This window comes from Acomys minous (assembly GCF_964271855.1).
Source record: "Acomys minous genome assembly, chromosome: 14".
NCBI lineage: Eukaryota > Metazoa > Chordata > Mammalia > Rodentia > Muridae > Acomys > Acomys minous.
In genome coordinates, this window is record NC_140496.1 from 44,917,911 (window position 1) to 44,944,109 (window position 26,199).

The window sequence follows — 26,199 nt, forward strand, 5'->3', positions numbered from 1 at the left end:
TCTCTAAAGACAGCCAGCCAACTAACTAAACAGACAGACAGACAGACAGACAGACACAACCAAAGAACCAACCAACCAGACTGACACAGGCACCACAAACAAAAATAACTGGGAAAAGAAAGAAGAGCTATTTTTAGGAGAACTGATTTATTAATACATATTATTTATTTGTTGAATTGTTTGCTTCAGAACTATGCGTATTGGAAAAAGCTTCAGCAGTGCTCAGTTTAGTGGAAACAAATTCATGAAGCTTCTCGGACATGTAGGATGGTCAGAGCTGCGACCATGGAGTTGGAAGAGCTGGCACTGGGGAAGCAGTGGCCCTTTTTCCTGCCACCGTGCCAGCAAGAGACTGGAGCTTTGCAAATGCCATTTGTGTTGCCTCTGAGCCAGCCCTTGTGGCGGGGTGTTAAGGAACCTGTCTGAGAGAACATGTTTGGCTAGGTCTGATGCCTTGCGAATTAGCCCTGGTCAGGTCACATGGCTTTTGACAATTCCTCCCAGTTACTCCTCATTTTTAGGGTCAAGGCAGGAACTGAAGTTCCCTAGGACCCTGATTTGACCCAGGATGCGGACAGAATACTTGGATTCGTTATTTAAAATACAATTATTTTAGAATTCAGGAAACATAATAGAACCAACCCAGGGCTATTGAATATTTAGTGCCATTTCTTTTTTAAATTATAGAGTGGGTAATTTTGCAATTCAAAGAAAATGCTTTCCTAAATGAAAGAAAATCAAAATATGGCACACACTTATCTCTAAATTCATTCAATCAGGAGTCCTTTTGTTTTCTTAATTCTCATTGCCAAGTATTTTAGAAACAATTTAGCACAAGAGGATAAGCGAAGTTTACAAAAATAGATGCACTGTTGGCGTGGAACTTATCTAGTGGCTCTTCTCCCAAGAATACAAAAGATCAAATATACCATCTTACTATCACAATCTCACTTCACAATGTGAGTCCAACGATCAGGTTTACAAATCTGTATTTGTAATTTTAGAGGCTACTCTTGTAAAGCCACGTCCTAGCGCTTGCTTGTGAAGAAATTTGAGACGTGATTTTTGCTGAAGGCTTGTTTGACTTAGCCTGAATGCACTTATGTTACTAACCTTGGCCTTCCTTAACCCCAGCCTGTTATTGACCAAATAGTCCTCCCAAGCCAAGGGCTTTTGTTCCGAAAGACTAGCACCAGGGCGCCGTAGTGCCTGCTTACTGCCACTCTCTGCTCTGCCCGGGCATGGGAGAGATGGACAGACGTGACCATGAAACTCTCCAGAGATGTGGTACCCAATGGAGCAGTTAATAGCTGTGTATCTAAAGTTGAGTGCCCTGTGTGTGAATGACTGACAGGCATCCAGTCATGCTCCCCTTGTTGGACATGTACTGTTTGTTCCAACAGCTCCTTCTCCTGATGTGTGTCTGGTTTTTGTTCCCGACACTTACCTGATCCAGTGGTCTTTAGGCTTCCTGGGGGAATATTTCCATTAACCTCCAAGACTGGGTGATATAACTGTCATCCTTAACTCCATTTGGTAAATGTTTCTATACATCTCTTCCTCCTCCATAAGGCTAAAGACTGTAACTTAATCAACTGTCCCAACTCGTGAGGCTAATTTCGTATTCGCACACTGAAGTGCCGTGACTAAATGACCTGCTCTGCGCTTTCAGTTAGAAAGTGGTAAAAGTGAGGTTTGAATGGGGGCCTCCATATAGATTCTGCATTCTTCATATGAAGAGTATTATTTGCTAGTCTGCATTCTTCATATGAAGATTATTATTATCATCACTGGGAACAATCCCTAACAAATATGTAAGTATGTAAATAAGAAAATATAAAATTCTATAATTTATATTAAAGCTGTGTAAAACAACAAATTACTAAAACATATTAGAGAGTTCAGCAAGTTTGCCAGCGGGATGTAAAAATATGACATTTTTCAATAGTAAGTTCCTATTAGCTAGCATAATACATTAGTAAACAAACCATACAACCTCCCACATCAGGGACACGACAGTTCTCTGCAACAAGTCATGGGTTACTTGATGGTTGAATAGATGACTCAGAACAAGACAACCTATAAGGACATTCTTAGTAGTGAAAAAAGAGCTAATATCAAGATCCAAAGGGAGCAAGAATGAATACAATACTTCAAACCTGGGGAACTGTATGCATAGAGAAACGTTAGTAAGTGTTGAATTTAATACAGAAATGTGAAACAATATTCCTGGCACACGATGAGGAACAGAACATTGGTTCTACCTTAAAGAGAGTGCTGAGGACAATAACAGCACACTTACACTTAACTTACACTTACACGGTGGGCCAAGTCGCACAAAACTGAGAGCACAGTGGCTTTAGCAAACGTGTGAAGGGGGAAGGGGGATCACAGAGCTATAGTGAGTTAGAATAAGGAGAGTTACTCTGGAGGAGTGTCTGCTACAAATAATACATCGGATTCACAGCAGTGTAGTAGCATTTTGGTTGAGAGAAGTGATGATGTAGGAAAGTTAATTCTAAGTTGTAAAACAAAAAACTCAAAGTCTACTACTAACTACCCTTTCATATATAACCGATGCACATGGAGTTGCAAAGTTAGCCCATCTTAATCTTATTTAGTTAGGACAAGTTGCATCCGTCTTGGAATTAGTTATGGAAGTTAATATGGGCAACTGGCATCGCGCTCACATGCTCTTGTTAGCCAAGTAAACTCCTAGTGGATAGCTAGTGTGTGTGTGTGTGTGTGTGTGTGTGTGTGTGTGTGTGTGTGTGTGTGACTCATTGTTGAGACCAAACTTTATCTCACTGTGTAAATCTACAGAGTGAACTTAATTTCTGTGTATTTTTCTCTTCTGAAAAATTAAGACGATTATACCAAATTCTGGGGCCGTTGAATCTGATATTCTGAAGAAAGAAAAAGAAATACTATGTGATAGTCAACTGTGCCCTTACATGTGGCATTTTGACACTGAGGTAGAATCACCTCCAGTAGAACTTCCTTATTTCAGAGATAAGTTGTCCAAGGTCATGAAGCTATCTGAAGACAGAACCTAGGTATGCGTTCCTGTTTCTTGCCTTCCCATCTACCTCATGGTTCTGCTAAAGTTGGTGCAGATCCAGATTTTATCAATAATTCTTCAGCTTCAGTGTGATACGAACTACTGTTGTTTTAGTAATCTCATGGGGACATGGTTAGCATGCATGTAGAACATAATAAAAGATCATGAATCCTCCACCGTTGCTCAGACAACAGTCCAAAGACAGAGAGGTTCCACGTCTGTGGAAACAAAGTCTTGTCCGCAAGTGTTAGGGCTACCCTGAATGGTGCTCACTTACAAAGCTATGGCCTGTACCTGCATGGGGATGACATACGTTTTGTTTCTACGTGGCATATTTATCTATAAGACTGCAGTATACTTTTTATTGTTGGTGTTAATATGACAAAACAGTGGAGGGGGAACGGAGGAAGAGTTTCCTTTGAGTAACATTTCGGGTTAAAGGCCATGGTTGGATGGCCGCAGCGTTTCTCAGCTTGTAGTGAGGCGGTACACAACAGAGGCGAGTGGGAGAGCAGAGCTGAACACCATGGCTGCTGGGGGTGGGGTGGGGTGGGGCAAGAGGCACCAAGTGATCTTTGAAAGGCATCCCTCAATCGCTCACCTCCCCCAACGAGGACCCAGTTTCCAGAACTCCATCCCCTCCGCACAACATATTCAAATATTGATACCAATAGAATAATCCATTTCTGAAGCCAGGGCCTCCAAGATCCAAGTACTTCCTCAACCCCTGCCTCCAAACAACACTTACACGAGGGACGCGCCTGCCCCCCCAGGATCATATGAGCCTTTTAAGACACTTTTAAGTCCTAAGTTAGAGCAGAACCTTTTCTGTTGTCTTTGGACCCAACCTGTGTGTGTTAAAGAATCTGCTTTTTCAGTAGTTTAGCCGTGCAGCTCTGCACCCTTCCACACGTAGCGACTGTCCTGATGCAAGAAGCAAGTTATCCACGTCTGTCTGCTAGATCCTCCAGTTGCTCTCTCAACAAAACAAGTCAAACCTTAGAGCGTAGCAGGCTTGATTCCACAAGGAATGAGGCTGTGTTGGCTGATGTCCAGGAAACCCGTTTTCTTTACACAGAATCTGAAACGTGGAAGTGAGAGAGGTGATAGAGAACTGACAGAAAGCAGAGATTTTTTTTTAATTAACAGGATATAAATGGGCACCATTATTACTATTTGGCCTGCTGATAACTACTTGAACAAGAGTGGCTAATGAGGCCAATGGAGAGAAGATATAATTATAAATTAAGTCCCCTTTTATGGAGGCCAGTGCACTGCTGGCTTTCCCCCCACCTAGTTACATACAACCCCTATAGACAACAAAATAATGACACATGACAGACAGTATGGACACCATCTGCTCCCCAGGCCAGGGAGAGGAAAAACAGTAGGAAAATTTATCACACAGGAGCTCAGCAGTTTGTTACGCCAACTGGCAAATACATTTGGTTAATAGAAGCAGCCTGGCTCTTATCAGTTTAGTGAGCTGCTTGCCTGCTGCTAGAAGCTTTGTTCCTTCGTCAGGAAGGGACCCAGCAAGCAGTGCTATAGACGTATGGTGCCTGGGACCTCTCCCGGAAACGGTGGCTACTCTGTCGATTTAGATATACAGTGCAAACCAACCTCTGCATTGCACGAAAGGCCAAGTATTCAAAGTGAGTGGTGTCTGAGGCCTCATCAGGAGAAAATAATTAGAGCGCAGTATGGTGGCTGGTGCTGGTGAGGGCTGTAGACAGAACAGGCTCCAAGGGATTCAGTGGTCAAAAGTACATCAGTGTTTAAGAAAGGAACAACGTTGTCCTAGATTGCTTTGTTTGGCCATGTGATTTCTGAGAACTGCGGTAATCATGCTGATACGCTTCGGCAAGGAGGCAATTAGAAGCATTTGGCTCTGGTTATTTGCCAGAAGGTGCTGCTCTGCTGTGTCATTAAGCTGTCGCTTCTCTCGACGAGATGCTATCAGCAGGTGATAGCACGTCGGCGTCATTACTGTTGTCATGCAATGTTTTCCTGAGACAAACAGACGAGGCGTGTCTTCTGTGGCACTGCTCCGTGATCACGCTGAGATGGGTTATCAGTGGGACGGCTATAAATCACAGCATACACTTTAATAGTTAAACAATTATCTCTAGAGGCAGTACTGGAAAATTGTTTAGTGACGATTTGCTGATTTTTTTTTTTTATAATGAAGAGTACATTTCGTATGGATCTTCTAATATGAGTTGCCACCAGGAATCAAAAGCAGAGACTAAAATTTAAATGCACACCTGGGAGCCCTTTGTGTTTATTATATTTGTTTGAGCATAATAAACACGAAGGGCAGATCCCTAAAGTCCAAGAATCAGCTTCCCGCATCTGTCGCTACACTTTGAAGCAGCATGCATGTGCAATCATTTTATCATAGGAAGGCAGTATGTAGAAGGAATGGAGGGGCTCAGAAGTGACCGCTATTAAGGTCAACCCTACCTAGATTATTTTAGTGCTGTGATCTACAGATAAACAAGGCATGGCTTGGCCTGTGGGACGGAAGGACGATACGTATTCTTGAGGAGCACACACTACTGAGTTTCTCTCCACTCAACTCTTACCTTGACGTGCGTGGCCCCTCTCATAGTCTTCTATAGTTTCCTCCTTCCACTATTGCAGCCCTTACGTTATTTGAAAACCTATCTCAAACTCTCCCCTTTTGAAGACCTCACCCTTGAGTTCCTCTGGGCCTTTCTTTGCCCATCCCCTCAGGATCTACGGTAGCCCTTTTGAGAAATTGAAAGTCCTAGCTAGAGGGGTGTGACCTCAATTAGACCATCATCATCGCCGGGACAAACCTCCTGGTTACCTATTCTTAGATCTGATAAAAAACAGTTTACATAGGAGTCAACCAGTCACCATTAACATTAAAAAAAATCAAATATAAAAAACTGTAATAGTTTTGAGCCTTCTCTGTGTGCCAAGGCCTGGTTTTTTTTTTTTTTTCCAGCTTGCACACATGAGCTGCTGAATTGCACAATTTTCCTGTGAGGTGGTTATTACCAGTTTCCCAGTTCCACTGGTGAAAAATACCTTGGACTGTCTCACCCTGTGCTATTGAACGGCATCTGTCTCAGTTTTTCAGCATTGGGGATGCAGTCGGCTCCAGTGAGGAAGTGGATTTCTGGTTTCATTTTATTTTACTTCGTTCTCTTTCAGATGGTCACGTAGGGCTGGCTGCTGTGCCAAGCTTGACAGCACAGCGCTGGGTACTTCCAAGACGTGGATCTGTAGGTTAGGGGCAGGAAAACCAATAGCTCTGGGTACTTCCAAGACGTGGATCAGTAGATTAGGGGCAGGAAAACCAGGCACAGAAAATACATTCAGAGAAAGCAATAGTTATCCACTATTTCTAGAGTTTTTCTAACTAAAAACAAAGGGTCTTAACTTTGCTATTGTAAGGAGCAATGGGACTGACTCAGAGGCAGGTTTTTAGAGTGCTAAGTGACTGGGATGTGTTCTCTCCGTTCACATAGCATAAGTATCTTTATACAAGATAACACAGATATATTGGTAGAGGAGGAAGGAGAAAGAAAGAGAAAGGAGGGGGAGGGAGAAGGAGAGGGATAGGCAGCTCCTTGTGAGAGCACCAGTCCTCTCATAGGGACGCCCTTGAATGGGGACTCCAGGCTTGGCCAGCCTCTCCCCTCCCTGCTGTTTAGTATTTCCTATGTGGCCTAGAGGTGAGGTCTTAGGCTGCTGGTGTTAAATGCTAAACAGAAGAGCTTTCCTATCTATGAGTTAGTCTTACAGGCAGCATCTAAACCCTTACAAAACTCACTTGAGAACTTTGGGCAACACAGCGCTTTTTTTTTTCAAATTAAAAACGTTTACTACCTCAGTAATAACCAGAACAGCTTATGTCAGCTAATATTAAAGCCATAAGTATAATATCCTTCATAGTGTTAGTCCTTATATAATGTATCTAAAATGTTTCTTAACTATTTTAAAAGTTAGAAATTATTATTTTACTCTTTTAAAAAGCATAAAATGTGTGAGGCTACTTTAATCTTCCCCAGACCCCTTAAAAGCAGATATATTTACTTTATAAATCATGTATATTTATATATGCATATATATTATATTTCCAATTACTTGAGTGGAAAATCTTAGGACAGGTGCATACAACTAACTTTCATCCTCTTGCTTAGATTTAGCAATCGTATATGAAGCCCACAATTCCTGTTGACATCCTGTTTGCTTTGAGTTATTATTAGAGTCACAGTCAGTTATCTTATGGGAATCTTTGGACACTTTAGGGAAGATTTGTAAAAAGCTGTTCAGACCTAGATTTCCAAGTTTTCTCTACACGAGTCTTTAACTGAATGGCCAGGTCTATAGTTAACCATAACTTTGAGGAAAAAAAAAGGAGGGTCAGTCAGTATATAAATTTGTCTCTTTAAGTCCTGCCTCTTGCTCCTGCAGAACCCACTCCAGTGCATGGCCCTCTGGCTCTTCAAAGCAGTGTCTCTTCACACTCCATGTTGGTGAGGTCCTTTAGTGCACAGAAGCCCATATCAGCAGATAACTAGACTGCAAAATGTAAGAATTTACCATGCAGTGTTGAAAAACAATAGGTAGGACACGGTGAGCAAGATGCTGTCACTTACACTTGAGGTTTAACAAAATGAGCATGCTGGTGGAAAAGGATATGGCAGGGCTTAGAAACATTTGAGAGGACAGAGAAGGTGCCACAGAGCAGAATCACATAGTTTTCTGTCACCCAGAGTCAGTTCAGAATGGTATTTGGCTAACTGATTCACAGTTCTTCGTCCAGGCTGGTTGTCTCCTGTCACACAGGTGGACAGGACCCTTGGTCATTGGTGAATGGGACTGGCTCCTGCAGGGCTTCGTTTACAAAATCAGGTGATGAATGAGATTTGGCCCGTGAGAAGTGTTGTCTCTGTTCTGGCATCCGTGTTGAGTCAGTTCTACACCTCACATTCTGCTCTGTTAGTAGCTAATCTGAAGGCATGGGATGCTTCTGGCTTCACACAACGGTAGTCAATCCACTCATCCTTGCTTCAGCGAGTACCCTGGTGCAAGCAGATTAGAGCATGGCATAGGTCTGGTTGATGAATAATTGCAACTTTTGTGAACTCTTTGAGAACAATGTCTGGCCAAGTAAGGTGTGACAGAGCTAAATAAAACAAGCAAAAACATAGAAACCCACACTCTGGAGCCTTGTTGGTAAATACATGTCTCTCGTTTTTATTCTCAGTTGTAATTTCGGTGTTGCCTTCAAGACAGAATTCTGTAGAGTATGGTCAGATCAAGATTGATGGTGCAAAAAGCAAGGGAGATTGTGGGCGTGAACGCCTTTACAACAATCCAGAGAGGAAGGGCAACTGCTGTCTTGCTTTGTCATTTTTGTTGTTGGAAAATCACAAGGATCATAACTGGAAAAGTGTGAAGAACACATCCTGGACACTAATTAACTGTAAACAGAGGTGTACTCAGTAACTTCCCATGGTTCCTTAAAGGGAAGCTCTGTTTCTCAGAAACCTTGTTGCAAATTCCCTGCACTTCAGAACCAGCTTACGCTTAGTGTTTTAGACGCACACACATTTAAGGGATTGCTGCCATGGGGCCTCAAGGAACAGGTAGGACAATATCCTGGATGTTGATGTTATAGAATTTGGGGGCATTTTTAGCAAAAAAACACTGTAGCTCTGAAGTACCTAATAAAAATAAGTAACCATCATATTTTTAAAAAAATATTCCATAGTGGTAAACTGTAGAGCTAATAAGCTATGATGGAGAAGTTTTCTTTGAATCCAAGTGCCCTTGAAGGATGTAAAAGACTTAAACCGGACACACCCTGTCCTGTAGTGGCAAAGTAACACCAAAGAAGCTTTTGCCACCAAAGAAGCTTTTCTTTTGGAAACTTCACAGAGAAGCCTTCATAGACCATAGAGGACAGAACCCTGGGATGTAGTGATAGTCTTGTTGGCCCAGTCTCACCTGCAGCATTTTTCATGCCCTTTACTTCTTCCACTCTGAAAATAAATGTCTGCATAATGAAGAGTTTGCTTCTGTGGTATGTTACTGCGGTCTCTTGTGCATGTATGCCCAGTCTAAGCCTTCTTTTGTATTTCAGCTGGGACCACAGTCTACAGGCTCTGGTGGCCCCAGTACCCATGTTAAACTCTATTTGGTTGAAGCTTTCAATTATATTTCTTATTATCTTTCTGATAATCAAAATAATGTGTTCGCTATAGTAAGAGTGAAACCTAGGAAGAAGTGTGAAGTCTATAAAGAAGTGGGAAGTAGGAGACATATTACCTGCTATGTAATGATTAAGAGGTAATTTATCACAGGATTCTTTCTAGAGTTCATTGTCTACATGGTCTATAGTAAAAGAAAAGAATGAAAAAATTTGCCTTGTGGGTTTGTGTGCCGAACACCAAATTATGGCATTTTTCCTGTGGTGTTACAGAAGTAAATATTATTGTGATGCACATAACACTGCACTTTAAAACTTATTAACTTTCTTAATTTGGGGAGATATTGAAAATACTCAATTGCATTTCTTTGGTGTGCGTCTATGTGCAGATTTCGAACAGTTTTGTCAGAAATATTTCTTTGGAGGTTGGGCGTATTACTCAGGCTTTTCTAGAGAAACAGACCCCAAAGCATATGACTTATTGGGCTGACTCAGAGGATCCTAGAGGCTTGCACACTAGAGAGCTAAATCTGTCCAAACTGAAAAGGCTGGGGGGGGGAGCTTCAGAATGGTAGAAGGGGCAAAGGGCAGCCCCAGGCTAAGACCAGAGGAGGCCTGGCTGTCCCTACAGAGCCACAGGTGCAAGTCCATGGTCAATAATTAAGAAACTTGGAGTCTTATGTCCACAGGCAACAGCAACAAATAAGTGATCTTGGCCAGGAAAGGATAGCCTGACCAAAGGCTAGCTTCCCACTTCTGCTTTTGTGTTCCATTTTGCCATGGCCACTCCCACTCCAGGGGGTTTTTATCTGCCCTGCTCATTCACCCAGGAAGCAGTCTTACCCAAATTCCCCTCCTCGGACACCCCCTCAAAGGATGGATTACTAGTTTTCTGGGTATCTTCTTAATTCAACCAAGCTCACAGCCAGAGTAGCCATCACAGACTTCCGAAGTTATGAGTCTGTTGTGCTCAAGAAATTGTCCAGAAAATATGTGAAAACGGACTTTGATCATCTCTGTGAGTCTTCCTAACTTTGCCACCTCACCAGAGCTGACATTCCTGAGAATTCTTTGAGTGCCACAAGGAGGATGGCAAAAGTTGATGCCAAATGTAATTATCTCCGTGAAAAACAGAGAGAGAGAGAACAGAAAGGTTGGACCTCGTGGCAGGAGTTGGGGTGGGGTGGTGGTAACCCACAAATAATTCTTTAGCAAAGCTCAAGGAATGTAAAAGACACTATGAAATCCAAACTGTGGTGTTTGTAGGCCAAGTGACTGAGCCTAGCAATCCTTGTGTGGAACCTTACTTGGGATAGCAGGTGAGGATGCGGACATGGAGGAAACCCAGCAATATCAGTGAACCGCTGCCAGTTGAGTATTCATTCCAAGAAGCTGCATGCCTTGCTGAGTGAGAGGTAAACCCGTGTACATACACATGCGAGAGGAAACAGAGAGGGGTGTGCACGCTCTGAGCAGCAGATCTCCTGAGCTCATCTACAAAGAGATAAAGGAAGGAAATGACACGTCTCTTGGTGGCTGGAGTTGACAGAACTGGTACCCAAGTGCCAGTAAACGTCACCGCATATATACAAGCAGGCAGATTCAGGCACCTGTCTGCATTGCTTCCCTTTCCTCATCGAAACGTAAGATGCTGCCCCTGAGTTCTGACCCACGAGGAAGAAGTTATCAGAACTTTCTTCCTCTTTCTTTGTCTGTGAGTGACTCCTTGCAGTGCAACGTGCCTGGCTGCCTGCACTGGAAATGGTCAGCTCTGCAGATCTTCCCTGAACCGACTTCCTCATTTCCTCCTATTTTCCCAGTTCACAATCTCTCTCTTTCCTGGAAACTCTTCTTATGCAAATACTCCCATGTTTAAAGATGACACCATACTGTTCTCAATTGCTCTTCTGGTGTCTCTTAGGACTTCTGCCTTGGTCCACAGATTATTTAAACCCACGGTTCTTCATTTTCAAGCAATTGAAAAGTTCTCAGATCATTTTTTTTCTTAGTTTTTTTTTCTTCACAGCCAGGATTTCTGCCAATTAATTTTGTAATGACTTTCCTGATGACCCAACTTGTGCTGGATTTTGATACTGATCCATGAGAACTTGGAAATGGCACGAGCTGTCCCATTATTGATGAGCTGTCCCATTATTGACGAGCTGTCCCATTATCTATGAGCTGTGCCGTTGTTGATGAACTGTCCTGTTATTGAGTGCAGTGCACCAAACAAATCAGCTGGACCAACTGTAGAAATTGTGCTTACACATACACCACGTGTGCTGAAATTTTCCTCTACTGTTTATTACATTGAATTTTAAGAGAAATGTTTAGGAAGTATTCATGGTTATCGTATATTTGTCTGTCTCTCCTTTCTACCTTAAAGCTGTGATTCTCAGAACACATACTTTGTATTGTATTGTCTTCCCTGATAGACTGACCTTTTCAAGCCAATGAAATGCTATTCTGTCTTCCTAATAAGGCTATTTGAGTTAATGTTGGTCCATATTAATATTGTGGTAGATACTCCAGCTTATTCATTTATGAACATAAGTTGAAAACACCTTAGTATATTAAAAAGAACCTAGTTGTTCATGGAAAGAATTATATGTTATGGTCAAATAAGAGTTGCTCTAGATATCAAAGCATATTGTCTAAAAATAATGGGTCACAGCCTTAGAGCCAAAGGAAAGTCATATGCAAGTGTCAATAGATGGGAAAATTTCAGTTGAAAAATAATCAATAGTCTTTGCAGATGTTTAAAAAATAATGATAACTTGGAGCTGGCAAGAAGGTTCAGTAGGTAAGGTTCCTGATGCACAAATATGAGTCTATCTTCACGTACCTAGCACCCACTTAAAGCTGGGTTCAGTGGAAACTCCGGCACTGGAGTGAGGGCAAAGGCAGGAGAATCCTCAGTGCTCATTAACCACTCAACCTTGATGAATCAATAAGCCCCAGGGTCAGAGAGATCCTGTCTTTAAAAAAAATAAGGTGGAGGACCATCAAAGGAAATACTAGATGTTGACATTTGTGTGTGCAGCCACATGCCCACATGTGTGCACACCCACGTGTACAGACACTAGATCCATACATGCTCATGAATGCATACACAGTAATGATGACTCAACAAAGTAGGAGATAGACATAAACATGACATTTGCGTGCATATATGCACACCTTTAGCCCAAAGATAGTGTGATAGTTACACCCGGCAGTTCTGGTAAAGGTACAAGTGAGTTGGTGCTGCTCAAACCTGGAGCTCCTGGCGATGCTGGGCCAGACTGGCTAACAGGGCAGACAAGAGGAAGAGCGAGGACTCAGAAACAAACAGGCTTAAGTAAAGTTGTTACATTTTGATGACTTGTTACATAGAAATCCCAAAAGTTTCTCTCTGGAAATGTCCAACTCTTAACTAATTCCAACATCTAAAACGGGCATTTAAAAACCCCATAAATCTGACTCATTGGGGAAAAAAAAAATCCCCTTGGTTGGGAAAAAGAACAATCTAGAGAAATTGAAAATGAAAATGATGAACTGGTGTTGGAGGAGGCAGGTAGGAATTTTTTTCCTCTAATAGAAATTGTGGGGAATGTGACTAGGGAAAGATGGGTACAAGGCCACCGAGTGTGAGAAAAGAACAGGAGTAGACATTTTGTATAACAAGAAATATAAATAGCCTTGCAGCCCAGTATCCAAGCCTCTTAAATGCCATAAAATGCTACTTGTTATTTAATATTGATAAAAGAAACGAGGTGTTGAAAGTCTATGTTCTAAACTTGCTTGTACTCTATAGGGAGATTTTTGGGGATGGACAGGAAACCAGGGAAGAGTTGCCCAGAGACCCAGGGAGGGGGCCAGAATTGATGGGTAGGACTTGGAGGACAGGTTTTGTGGGTATCTATTGTTTCACAGGGTGCCTCTTGTTTCTTCTTCTCCACCTTTGACCTGGTGCAGTGCAGAGGAAAAATGCTCTGGATGGCTCAGATAGGCTTCCTATTTAAAGAGGCTGGCCATGGACCCTAGTCTTCCTGCCTGTACCTCCTCCTCCTCCTATGTAAACGGTTTAGAGGTGGGAGTCTTTGCATCTCGCCTGCTTCTTCCTCAGGCACTGCTATATGTTGCCTTTATAGAAAACTCAAGTGGAAGGCAAATTTGTAATGTTAAAAAATTGTATTTATTTATTTGAGGTGGGGGTGGGGACACACAGAGAACAGTTTTCAGGAATTGTTTCTCCCTTTTACCTCGTGGATTCCCAGCATGGAACTCAAGCCATCGGTCCTGGCTGGTTGGCAAGTCCCTTTACCTATTGCCTCTCAGAGCTTTAGTTTTGAACAACTCTGGACATTGTAAAAGTTGCATCACTCTTGAAATCTGTAGAGAATTGAGTTCCATAGGGTATTCAGTTACTGTTTCTTTCTTTCTTTCTTTCTTTCTTTTTTTTTTTTTTTGTGGCTTGGAACTATTGGCTCAATTTTTTAAATAATTAGAAATATTTATGTTCTTAATTTTTTATTATCAATTCATATATTGAGGTATATTTTAATATATTTATTTTACCTTATCAAGGTCATTAATCTTATAATTTTACTATGTATTAACTTGTAGAATTTAATGCAAGTATGTTGTCAAATCTGCCATCCTTCCTCCTTTGAATAAAAAATATCAACTTTATATCACTAGCCAGAAATCAGATACATTTTCTCTGGATAGCTTTGTTTTAAAAGTGTGCAGTTGAGACTGTGCTTTCCCTGAAAGAGCATATGAACTGTGTCATGGACTCTGCTAAGCGTTTCCTGTAACCTGCTGCCTTAGATGCAGACTCAGAAGGTTTCACAGACAGAAGCATTTCTGTGCTGATGAACCACGTTTTTCTCACCAACCAGCTGATTTTAATCTCTCTTCCGTCTGCTTCCTCTTTATTCCTTTACCATTTAAATAGCATCCGTGCCAGTGGATTATTTTCTAGATGAACTTAGGAACACAGTGTCAAATTGTACTTCCTTAATCAGCTCTTGTATGCCAACATCGCTTTCAATTTCATTTCTTAGGAAATATTTTTGGGACAAGTGAATATTTTTGTAATGTGTGGTACTTGCATTCAAGGATTACGTCTGCACTTGAACTTACTTAACTGTGTGTCTGTTTTCCAATCCACTCTTGCTTTCTTATGCGATGCCAATCTGTTCATTATGGCGATCATTCCTGAGAGTGTATAATTGAGTGGCTCCTGGGAGTCAGATATTCCTCCTGCATAGAGCTGGGCTGTGGAATACCATGTAAGAGAGCAGGAGTTCCTATTGGTTGCTTAGTTTTTATTTATCATCGACATTTCCCCTAGCCATTTGTAGACTTTGACATTTTAATCTTTGTGGCATCTCAGGTGTTTGCTGAGCTTTGTTGATTGCCTAACTGTAGAAGTCATGGCTATTGCACTTTCTCCTTTTAAGCCTCTATCTATCTAGTCCTCACAAAATTGAGCTGCGTGGAATCTAGATCGCAGATCTGCCTCTTTAGTAGTTGAAAATTAGTATGAAAACCTCACCCAAGCCTCCTGTGCTCTTATTGTCATTGGTAAAGTAAAGGCCACCATCACGTGTGCCCCACAGATATCCTAGGCACGTGATGGATCCATAGTCCTCAACACAGCTTGCATGGCACTTGACTTGTAGCAGATGCTTAAAACTACCCTATTGCATGCATTATTGTCTGCTGAGGTGATGCTGTGCTTACCTGTGGCTATGGGGCGACGTGAAACGATTGAAGAGGATGAATGAGCCTGCCTGGGACTTCTGCAGTGGTGCACTGTGAGGAAACCATCTGCCTGTCCACCTGGGGGTCCAATCACTCCTGCTTTTTTCACTGTCACACGCCACTTACCTTTAAAAAAAAAGATGCCTTTTGTCCAGTCAGAGAAATGAAGAAACAAGATGGGCATCATCTGCTTTCAAAGGCTCTGTTGCTTTCTTTTGAAGGAAGGAAGGAAGGGTGGAGTTGAATCAAATGCTGATTTGATCTGCCGTTTTGTTAAATTCTCGGAGAGCACTTGATAATGTGTATTTATTTTTCTCTTATTTTTCAAGTGCACGGAATACATTGTTAGAACACTCTGGGTGTTACTCAGGTCTGGGTAGATATGTGAGAATGATCTCCATTATCGCCATCGGCTGTTAATGAGCTTATTTATTTAATCTCACTTTAATTTTCTGGTACAATAGGTTATTTTAATATTCTGTACTCTGGCATTGTTAACATTTTTATTATGGCACATTAAGCTTCGTCTGCTGTCACAGTTAGTAAAGCTCACTTTACCAGAAATGTAATTTGAGCACTGAAAGGTTGTGGAGTGAACAATTTCTCTTTATTAATACACATTGTATAATTGTATTTACACCATTTTGTAATTTTATTAAGGTGTTAAATAATTGCTTCTGCGTTAGTGCCACATGTACCTCGAACATATGCACACCGTGGTTTTCAGGAGCGAGGTCATTTTGAGAGAGCTCACTGGTGCTCTCCTGAGCCGTCGCCGCCTGTCTCCCAGGCTGTGAGGCTACATTCTCTCTGACATGCCAGGTTTGGCTTCCTTTAGGCCGTCTTGCCCCTGATGTTCCAGTGCTCTCCTTAGCTACCTTTCAAGTTCCCTGTGGGTTTTGACAGAAACTTCTGTATTTTTTTCCCAGAGAAGAGGCTTGCGTGTGTTAACTCAGTCCTTCTTTCTGTCTGACTACACTGTCACACTGTGTGGCTTTGGCGCTGGGATGTTTTTCCTGTTGGTATTTCTGGATGTATAGTACTAAGCTAAGCTCACCACCACTGACTCTCATCCACTGACACCCATGGGCGTCAGATCTAGGATGGAAAATTAGTTCATGCATGGAGGCATTTACTTTGCTTTTCTTCACTGTCCCACTTTCCTGGAAGGATACCAGAATATAGGACATCACAGTCCATCACTGAGGGAAGTCAGGACAGGAAGTCAAACACGGCAGAACCCAGAAGGCAGGAGCTGAGGCGGACGCCATGGAGGAGTTCTGCTTACTGGCTTGCTCATCATGGCTTGCTCAGTCTGGTTTCTTATAGAATGCTGGACCACCATCACAGGGCTCCTCACCTACAATGGGTCAGGCCCTCTTACATCAGTCATTAATTAAGAAGATGCCCTACAAGATTGCCCACCGTCATATCTTATGGAGGCATTTTCTCAATTGAAGATCCCTCCTCTCAGATGTCCCCAGTTCGCGTCAAATTGACACAAACCTGGCCAGCATGTATGTTAATGCAAGATTACCCAGATCACAGCAGCACCAGAATACTAAGTCCTGTCATTAAGTCTCTTTTTAGAATTAAGCCAGTGTCATCTCCAATGCCAACCCACTATGTGGGTTTCCCAAGGATGCAGCCCTGAAGTTGAAGTTTGGTCTTAATCTGGTTTCTCCATATAAATAGGAGAAATCCTGTCGGTGAAGACTCAACCTATTCAAAGTGAAGGGGCACAAACGTCTTCCTGTTGGAAATCAAATGGAAAGTGAAGTTGGGAATACAGACAAACTACTAAACAGGACTTTGAAAGTGCATTAGAATGCAGGAATCAGTAAGAGGACTTGACATATCACAGCCGTGACTTGGCTAAGTGATGCCGGCTAAACCCCACCATCAGGAGTGCACAGCGCAATCAAAGTATGAGCCGGAGACAGTTGCAGGGATCCAATCACGAGAGGCACCCAGCTCAGGCTGTGTGGCTTCCAGGGTCATGACGACAAGGCAGAGTGGAGAGGGTAATCTGAGACCTGTTGGCTGTAGGAGAAATGGAGAGCTGCAAGAACAGGGTTTCATATCTGAGAAGATAGTTTCATCTTAGATTTATTACACTTGGGATAATAGTGGTTTATCCAATTAGAAATATCCCAAAGTCATGAATTGACAAACCCTTTGGAAGTAAGGGGCCAGAGAGTGCTATTTTGGTATTTGTAGATATGTGCTTTGTGTTTTGATTTTCATTTTTATATAAATATTAACATCAATAATGCATTTTAAGTTATTAGCATAATTATATTTAAATGTAAAATATAGTATATTTAATATATATATGTGGGATATATTAAATATTATAAATATATTACATATTTAAAATATAAACATATATAATGTTAAAAACAAAAGTATGTAGTATATAATTTCAAATGTAATATAAACTATATAAAGTTAAAATGTAATTTATATTTATGTGTAATTTGGAAAAAAATGTAGAACAAAACAAGGTAAAAAAAATCTCTGGCCTGATTTAGCCCAGGAAGCCATAATTTGTCATCTTCTGCCATGGCTACCTTAGGAGAACAGGTGTTTGATTGAGACAGGATGTGTCAGGACCTAGATTAATCTCTGCACAGAGGTGAATTAAAAAGTTTGCATATCTGGGCATTTCATTTACTGCCATGGAAAGACAATGTGAGGGCTGGTTTGACTGCTTTGCTGGAGGCGGGTGCTTCTGATGTCAGGAGCAAGACTCAGTCAGTGAAGGCCCCGTTCCCATGTCCTGCCCTTTCTCCACCCATTCCCTTCTCTCCCCAACGCAGTTTTCTTCCTAAATAGATCATAGAAGCTAAAGATATTCCCACCTCTTTTTTATTCCTCAGTCCAAGTCATAGCAACTAGAAAAACCTCCCAGCTTCCCCATTTCCACTCTCTTCTTGGAGTTGGCCTTAGAGAGGTCCTCTTCCCTGCTTTACTGGATAAGAAATCATAGAGCCTCATTTCAGCAAGAGTCTCAACAGGAAGATTGCTGCTCAGAGGGGCCAAGAAGCCATGGGGCACACAGATCTGATTAGGTTTCATTTAGTATGTTGGCAACTTATACGGAGTTCTTGTTTTTCAGTCTTGCTTATGCAAAGAAATCTCCTTTAAAAATACCCATAGAGACAGGGGTTCAGAGACCTTTCTAGAACATGTTGAGACTGCAGAGTTGTTCTCATTCCAGGAGTTTGCACAGCTCAGTTACACAGGGACAGAAGCTCTAGGTTCTGGCTCATCCCAGACCTTACCATATGTATCTAGTGTCTAAAGGGTTGTTTGGTCTTAAAAATATCCTTCTCAACGAACTAGCAAATGTGTTTCCTGGCATTCTGAGGGCTGCTGTAGCCAATCAGCTCGGCTGATTAGGGATGCTGGAACTCTAACGTGCAGGCAGGTCTCCAGGAACTCCAGAGGGCCAGACTTGTCTACGGTAGGGTGTGACCGTGGAACTGAACCACCAACACGTCAGCTCTGACACTCTCTCAGGTAGGCAGCCTCAAAAGTATACTGGGTTACCAGTCACTCCACTGGTGTCTCCTGTGGAGTTGCGTGGTTGCATGATGGCGGAAAGAAACACCTGTATGTTTGGGATCTGTTTTGTAAGCACACGTTAACAGACTCTGAATTTGAGTATTGAAATGTTAAAATTGAACATTGTCACTAAAGTATATAAATATTTAAGTTGAAAGAAAATGTAATTTATTTGACAATTACAACCATGCATATGATTTGTTGTGATCGCATTCATCCCCTATTACACCTTTTCTTGCTCCCACTGATCTCCTTCTCAACCAGCCACACTCCTGCTTTCATGTCTCTCCTGTGCAGATTGCCACGGACATCATGTGTGCATGATTGCGGCAGCCAGGACATGTCCAAAAGACAATGTTCTCAGTACTCCTCCCCTTCCTCTGGCCCTTACAACCTTGCCTTCCTCTCTTGGGTACCATTCCCTGGGCTTCGGTGGAGGTTAATGTAGGTGTCCCATTTAGCGCTGAGCAGTCAACAGCCACTGGTGGCTTCTTCTGCTAGGGCTGTCTGGAAGTAGACTGTAGGTCATTCTTTCCTCTTTCTCTATCAACTATAGAAGTGGGTTCAACAAAATTGATCTGGACGTTTTAATTTTGTTAGTTCTCTTAATTTTAACAGAACAATATCAGAAAATTCCTGATTTTATAGGCCCATGGAACTAATGTTTGATTTCCTGGGGGTTGTGGGAACAAAGCATGATACCTTTGATTTACAAGAGTTCTTTGGTATGAGACAGAATTACACAGGCTGCAGGAAACAGAGTTTGGCACCACGAGTTTGAGGGGAACTATGAGAAAGGATGGTGTTAGAGTCTTTTAAAAACTGACCAAAGCAAATGCATCTTAGATAGTATTTGAATCAAAACAATCTGAGTTCTGGAATACTGTCCAGTCTAATGAAGTTGTTTCTTGAACTATCCGTGAATAACGAGTCTATTTATTTCCTTAAGTTATACACATATTAGAGATTGAGTATATTTATTTATATATAATTATGTCAAACTTTACTGATTGTAAGATTAGCCAAGCTATATTGCCTTTGCAAGAGATTTCTATATTGGTGAAAATGTCCCCAGATACAACCTAAATAATTTAAAATAGAAATTATTTTTTAGGATAACATCTTATTTCAGATACATTTCTAAAATGTATAGTACATCACTTTTGTACATATAGGTGCTCACTTTAGGTCATAGAGAGTAGTCTTAGATGTATGTTGTTATTCATTGTAGTTTTGTAGTTTGATTCCATGATTTATTCTTCTTACTTGGGTGTAACCCAGAAATTTTCATTTCCATCTGGGCTCGTGGGGGTGGCAGGTATGACTTTTGTACTGTTTCAAGCTTCATTGTCCCAGTTGAGTTCTCTTGTGTGCCACCAGAAGCATTTTAACGGGAACACAGAGGAGAGGACTTTTAAGTCCTAGCCTTGGAACACACACATCTTTTCGGTCATAGCTCGTAGTGACTGGGCATGTTTAAGCTGATTTGAGGAGAGAAATAGAAAGCCCACCTTGGTAAAGGGACTTGGGGAAGGGCATATGAAATAGATGGGACTGTTGTGACTGTCTTAGCCCACATAGGGGGTGAGTTTTAATTTCCCACGTAGTAAAGGATAAATTTATTTTCTATTTATGATGGCCAGCAATCTTATTTCTTTATATGTCATAACCGTATGTAGCAAGTAAAAATAAGAAAAGCAGGCCACCGAGTTTCAGGTCAGCCTGGATGCAGTTCCTGTTGACTTGTGTTTTTGACTGAGTACTGCCTGATGTGTCACACAGGAAGGATTTATGCCTGTGAGTGAGTCTAGCAGTCTGGGAGTCTCAAAGTTCTGATCCTTACACCATTTTCCATGTTAGTGGGTGCTAGTGAATGTTGTTTCTCAATTGCCATCACTTTCATACCTCTATGCCAAGATCAACGGATAGCTCAGGTGTGCTCATTTCCGTGAATAACCAAGAGTCAGTCAGGGAGCAGAGAGGAGGGATGGGAGCACTGTGCTCTGCTCCTTCCTCTTGTTTTTATTTTTAGTCGTGGCCACGGGAACCCAAGACCTTGAACATGCTAGGTTGGTTCTCTGACCACTAGAGATACTTGTGGCTCCACTTTTCCTTTTAAACAAGTATTTTGGACATAATTTTTAATTAGATAATATCACTATTTGAGCTCTTCATGACAGAAGGTTGCTTGGCTATACTAATGTATCTTTCCTGTTTGTAGTTTTAGGGGCTTTATAACTTGCAGCTCTTGAGGCACGTGTGACAAAAGAAGAAGCACAAAGTTGTCCATTTGAAAAAAAAATGGAATCCAAAACATTTGTCTACAAAGGTGACAATGAACAAAACCTTGTAGTGTCTGTCTTATTCTGTATGCCGACCTTAGTCCGTAGCTACACGAAATACCGTTTTTGTATCCTTTGACCTGGATGTGTGTCCAGCTCAGCTTGAAAGCGTCTCGGTGAGTGTCTTCTTGCCCTGAAGGTCTCAGCTCCACTCACATTGCTTTTTTCAGAAAGCTTTCCCCAGCCCAAGAACTTCCCCAGCATGTTTGCTCACCCTCTTCCTCTAATGCACACCATTGTTGTGTAGGGCTGGGCTCGCCTGTCTTCCCCAGAGTGTGAGCTCGGGCAAGACAAATATGACATTGCCTTTGCTTATAGTTGTATCAGTTCCTCTCTTGATGGTGAGAATATTGCAGTGGGTAAGTGCTGTTTTATTTTTTCAATTTTTTAACTATTTAATTAATTTATTCAGATTATATCTTACTTGTTTTCCTCTCACTTGTACCCACCCGTTCCTCCCTCCCTCCCACTTTCAGCCTATTCCCCTTCCCTAGGTCTATAACGAAGGGGGACCTCCTCCCCAACTATATGGCCATAGGCTATCTATCAAGTCTCATCTTGGTAGCCTGCTTGTCCTTTTTCTGGGTGCCACCAGGCTTCCCCACTACGGGAAAGTGGTTAAATATGGGGCACCAGAGTTTATGTCCAAGTCAGTCCCTACTCTTCACCCAACCGTGGAGAATGTCTTGTCCATTGGCTAGAACTGGGTAGGGGTTCAATGTTTACTGCATGTATTGTCGTTGGTTAGTGCGGATGTTTGAGCAGACCACCCTGGGTCCAGATCCACCCATCATGATGTTCTACTTATAAGTTTCTGGGACCCTCTGGGTTCTTCTATTTTCCCATTCTCCCATATTTCTGTCACCTAGGGTCCCAATAGGCTGTCCTCACATCTATCCCAATCTCCTGGTAAATGAAGATTTTCACAGAACATCCCTTTTGAGCTTGTGTCCAATTATAAGTGAGTATATACCATGTGTGTCTTTCTGCTTCTGGGTTAGCTCACTCAGTATGATCATTTCTAGTTCCATCCATTTGTCTGCAAATTTCAGGATTTCCTTGTTTTTTTTAATAGCTGAGTAGTATTCCATAGTGTAAATATATCACAGTTTCTTTATCCATTCTTTGACTGAGGGACATTTAGGTTGTTTCCAGGTTCTGGCTATTATGAATAAGGCTGCTATGAACACGGCTGATCATATGTCCTTGTTGTGTGGTGGAGCATCTTCTGGGTATATTCCAAGGAGTGGAATAGCTGTGTCTTGAGGTAGCACTAGTGCCAGTTTTTTTTTAGAAAGTGCCAGATAGATTTCCAAAATGGTTGTACAAGCTTGCATTCCCACCAGCAATGAAGATGTGTTCCCCTTTCTCCACATCCTTGCCAGCATATGCTGTCACTTGAGTTTTTGGTCTTAACCATTCTGATGGATGTAAAATGGAATCTCAGAGTCGTTTTGATTTGCATTTCTCTGATGACTAAGGACATTGAGCATTTCTTTAAGTGTTTCTTAGCCATTAGATATTCCTCTGTTGAGAATTCTGTTTAATTCTGAGCCCCATTTCTTAATTGGGTTGTTTGGTTTGGTGGTGTTTACTTTCTTGAGTCCTTTATATATTTTGGATATTAGACCTTTGTCAGATGTAGGGCTGGTAAAGATCTTTTCCCAGTCTGTAGGCTGTCACTTTGTTCTGTTGACAGTGTCTCCTGCCTTACAGAAGCTTCTCAGCCTCATGAGGTCCTATATATTAATTGTTGACCTTAAGGCCTGGGCTGTTGGAGTTCTGTTCAGGAAGTTGTCTCCTGTGCCAATTAATCCCAGGCTCTTCCCCACCTTTTCTTCTAACTAATTTAGTGTTTCTAGTTTTGAGTTGAGGTTTTTTAATCCATTTGGACTTGAGTTTGTGCATGGTGATAAACGTGGGTCTAATTGCATTTTTCTACATGTAGACATCCAGTTAGACCAGCACCATTTGTTGAAGATGCTATCCTTTTTCCATTGAATATATTTAGCTTCTTTGTCAAAAATCAAGTGACCATATGTGTGTGGATTCATTTCTGGGTCTTCAATTTGATTCCATTGTTGAACCAGCCTATTGCTATGCCAGTACCAAGGTGTCTTAATTACTGTTGCTCTATAGTACAGTTTGAGATCAAGTATGGAGATTCCTGCAGAGGCAGAGGATCTTTTATTGTACAGGATTGTTTTAGCTATTCTGGTTTTTTTTTAAATATAAAGTTGAGAATTGATTTTTCAATGTCTTTACAAAATGTGTAAGTATTTTGCCGAGGATTGCATTGAATCTGTAAATTGCTTTTGGTAAGACGGACATTTTTACTATGTTAATTCTCCCAATTCATGAACAAGGGAGATCATTCCATCTTCTGGTATGATGTTTTATTTTATCTGGCATAAATTGTAGTAAAATTACCCTCTTTCTTTTACAAATTTACATCCAGGTAAAAATTCAGTAGAATCCCTCTTTTTGGGTCAGTACTAATGCCTTTGGACATTGAAAACAAGAAGCATGCAATGAGATTGTGTGTGTGTGTGTGTGTGTGTGTGTGTGTGTGTGTGTGTGTGTGTGTGTTATTGCAATTTATAACATGTTATATCTCATAATATTTAACATATATAACATTGCCTTAGGGGGAGCAATACTCACAAGATCACTTCTCTGGTTGTAACTGCATAACCAATGGAACAATTTGTCATGAATATGTATATATGTATACATACATACATTACATTTCCCTAGACTATCAAGCAAGCACAGTTATCCAAGTTAGATACTTCGGTTATGTCTTTGGTATCTTACCTCATCACCATACTCCCTGCTTTGATCATAGCTGTCTGCTTCCTACAGCCTTTCTCTGGCTTCCTTTTACCCTTCAGTATAATTACAACCCAGTGTCCTACAGCAGCCAACACTTTCCTGTATTGGATAGCTATTCTTTGGCTAAATGTCTCTTACAACACACAGAGGAGGTTCTGAGTTTGTTTACCTTTCACATCCGTTCATTCTGTAGTTCACCACCATTTCCTCCGGTCTCCCCATGCATTGAGCACCCAAGATTTCACACTCTGAGCTTCGTCTGTAGTTTATCCCTACCAAAGACAGAGAGTCAGTGGCCTGATTGCACTCCTTGTAGTCTAGGGGAGTTAATGATCAACTTCTCCCCCCGACCTACATTTCATGTTTTTTGTAGCTGTGAATTATGGTCCAGCCAGACAAGTAAGCAAAATGGATCACCACAAAGCATTTGATCCCTCAGCTGCATTCTGAAATGTAGACATTGTAGATGAGTCATTTCAGATTTGTAGATCTGGGTTTACTCTTCAGCTGAGATATTTGTGGCTGCCATTTCATTATATAGTTATCCCGATATTTTTAAAGGGTTTTTTACTTGGGTTTGCTTGTTGTAATCTGCTTCTTATACTTAACTCAAGTGTATTGTGGGTAGGATGCAAATTCATGTGACAGACTCAAGTCTATAAAACTTTAATGAGTTTTTTTGTGGAGTTATTTGATTATATTATTGTGGGTCTCACTTGGATCCTTATTTTTAGTTACAGGAATGATAGCATACTTTGAATATGGAGTCCCCACACATATGAAATACATCAATGTTTTTCTTCAGAAATGCTTATTTGTAACGTAAGTCAGAAATTCTAAATTCTAAATTTGTATAAAACATTTATAATCACGTTTTAAATTCTTACAGTGTGCTTGGATATATTTATAAAACATTCCCGTATCTAAGACTCAAGGAACATTGTGGAAGAATGGGCAGAAAGACTATAAAAACCTGGAGGATCAAGGAGTTTCCTGTGAGACTGTGCCTCCTAGTGACGGCAAAACTATACCCATGAAATATCACTGACACAACTGTCCTAACATGAGCTGAACAAAGACAGCAGTAGACATGCCAGTGTGGAAGGTGAAACCATGGGACCTCAGCCCTACACAAAGAACTGCAGACAACCAAGCAACACTGAGAGTAGCAGCCATTCTCAAAGAGCAGCCCAGCGGTTACCCAATGCTAGATGCTCATGCCTGAAAGCACACAAACAAATGAACAAGTGACATTATACAGACTGAGTAGGGTGTGTGTGTGTGTGTGTGTGTGTGTGTGTGTGTGTGTGTGTGTACTGATACAGGTTATATATACATAATATCCATATATATATATATATATATATATATATATATATATATATATCAGCTTGAAATCTCTGGTGTTGTTTCGTAATGCATATATGTATTCCCGTATATGCAGGCAATGACAATTAGTGAAAAGGGGGTCATTGATTTGAAAGAGAGCAAGGAAGAATATGTGGAAAGGTTGAGGTGGAACAGGGAAGGGATAAATGATGTAACTGTAATAAAATCTCAAGAATAAAAGAAAAAACTTATATAGATAACTATTGCCCAAAAGCCTGCTCTAGATTCATTACATATGTATCTCATTACTTCTTATTGAAACCATTTAAGATATCTATATATTAAGTATTTACAACGATAAATACATATGTATATGTAAAAGTAGATAAATATAGTAAATAGTCATTCTGTATCTCTATTCAGCAACACTGGCAGTGAAACAAATTGCCCTATAAGTTACCTTTCTATTGCTGAACATTTCAATAGCACCACAGTTACATGGGTGTCAAGTTTGACTGGATATTCTCCCTAGAGTCTTCAGCGGTAGAAAGCAAGGTGTTTGCCTGACGAGCTGTTATCTGGAGATGCTACAAGGCGTCCATTGTCTGGCTCGTTACAGTTTGTTGACAGAATTCAGTCTTTGTAGGTTAGGAGTGAGGTTGATATTTGCTCACTGTTTATTAGCAAAAGGCACTCACTGTGATGGATGCGTTGAGGTAGTATTTCACGCCACTCGTCCATCTCATATCATCAGTGTTTTATATAATATGCATAATTTTATTTCTATTTTTTCCTCAATTTTTTGTCTCTTTGTTCTTCCCCTTTCACAATGATAGAAAAAAATCTTCCTTCCTTCTTTCCTTTCTTCTTTCTTTCTTTCCTTCCTCTTTTTCTTCCTTCCTTCCTCCCTTTCTTCCTCCCTCCCTTCCTTCCTCCCTCCCTTCCTTCCTCCCTTCCTTCCTTCCTCCCTTCCTTCCTTCCTCCCTCCCTTCCTTCCTTCCTGTTCTTCATGAATAATGTGATTATATTTAATGTCCATACTTGGCAATATCTCTGTTAAACCATTCAGTATGACACTATGTAGTCAAAAGCGACCTGCCACATGCTCAGGGATG

General features: G+C 41.2%; 1 protein-coding gene and 1 long non-coding RNA gene across 14 annotated transcripts in view; one reads left to right on the forward strand and one right to left on the reverse strand.

Annotated features, from left to right (window-relative positions):
- Positions 1-26,199, forward strand: part of IL15 (interleukin 15) — a 73,427-nt gene that overhangs the window by 12,577 nt on the left and 34,651 nt on the right. For 2 of the 12 annotated variants that reach the window (XM_084755334.1, XM_084755336.1), the window contains exon 3: positions 7,514-7,630. The exons of the other annotated variants lie outside the window; for them this stretch is intronic. The gene's annotated coding sequence lies outside the window, so the exon portion shown is untranslated. The remainder of the gene's footprint in view (positions 1-7,513; positions 7,631-26,199) is intronic. 12 annotated transcript variants of the gene reach the window in all.
- Positions 695-24,515, reverse strand: LOC311582332. Of its 2 annotated transcripts, none has more exons than XR_014774085.1 (6): positions 23,925-24,515; positions 14,988-15,134; positions 12,435-12,542; positions 12,100-12,232; positions 10,562-10,748; positions 695-4,142 (listed from the first exon to the last, which is right to left on the reverse strand). It is a non-coding gene; the product is annotated as an uncharacterized lncRNA (long non-coding RNA). The 2 variants fall into 2 exon arrangements; XR_014774086.1 differs by lacking the exon at positions 695-4,142 and adding an exon at positions 7,652-8,124.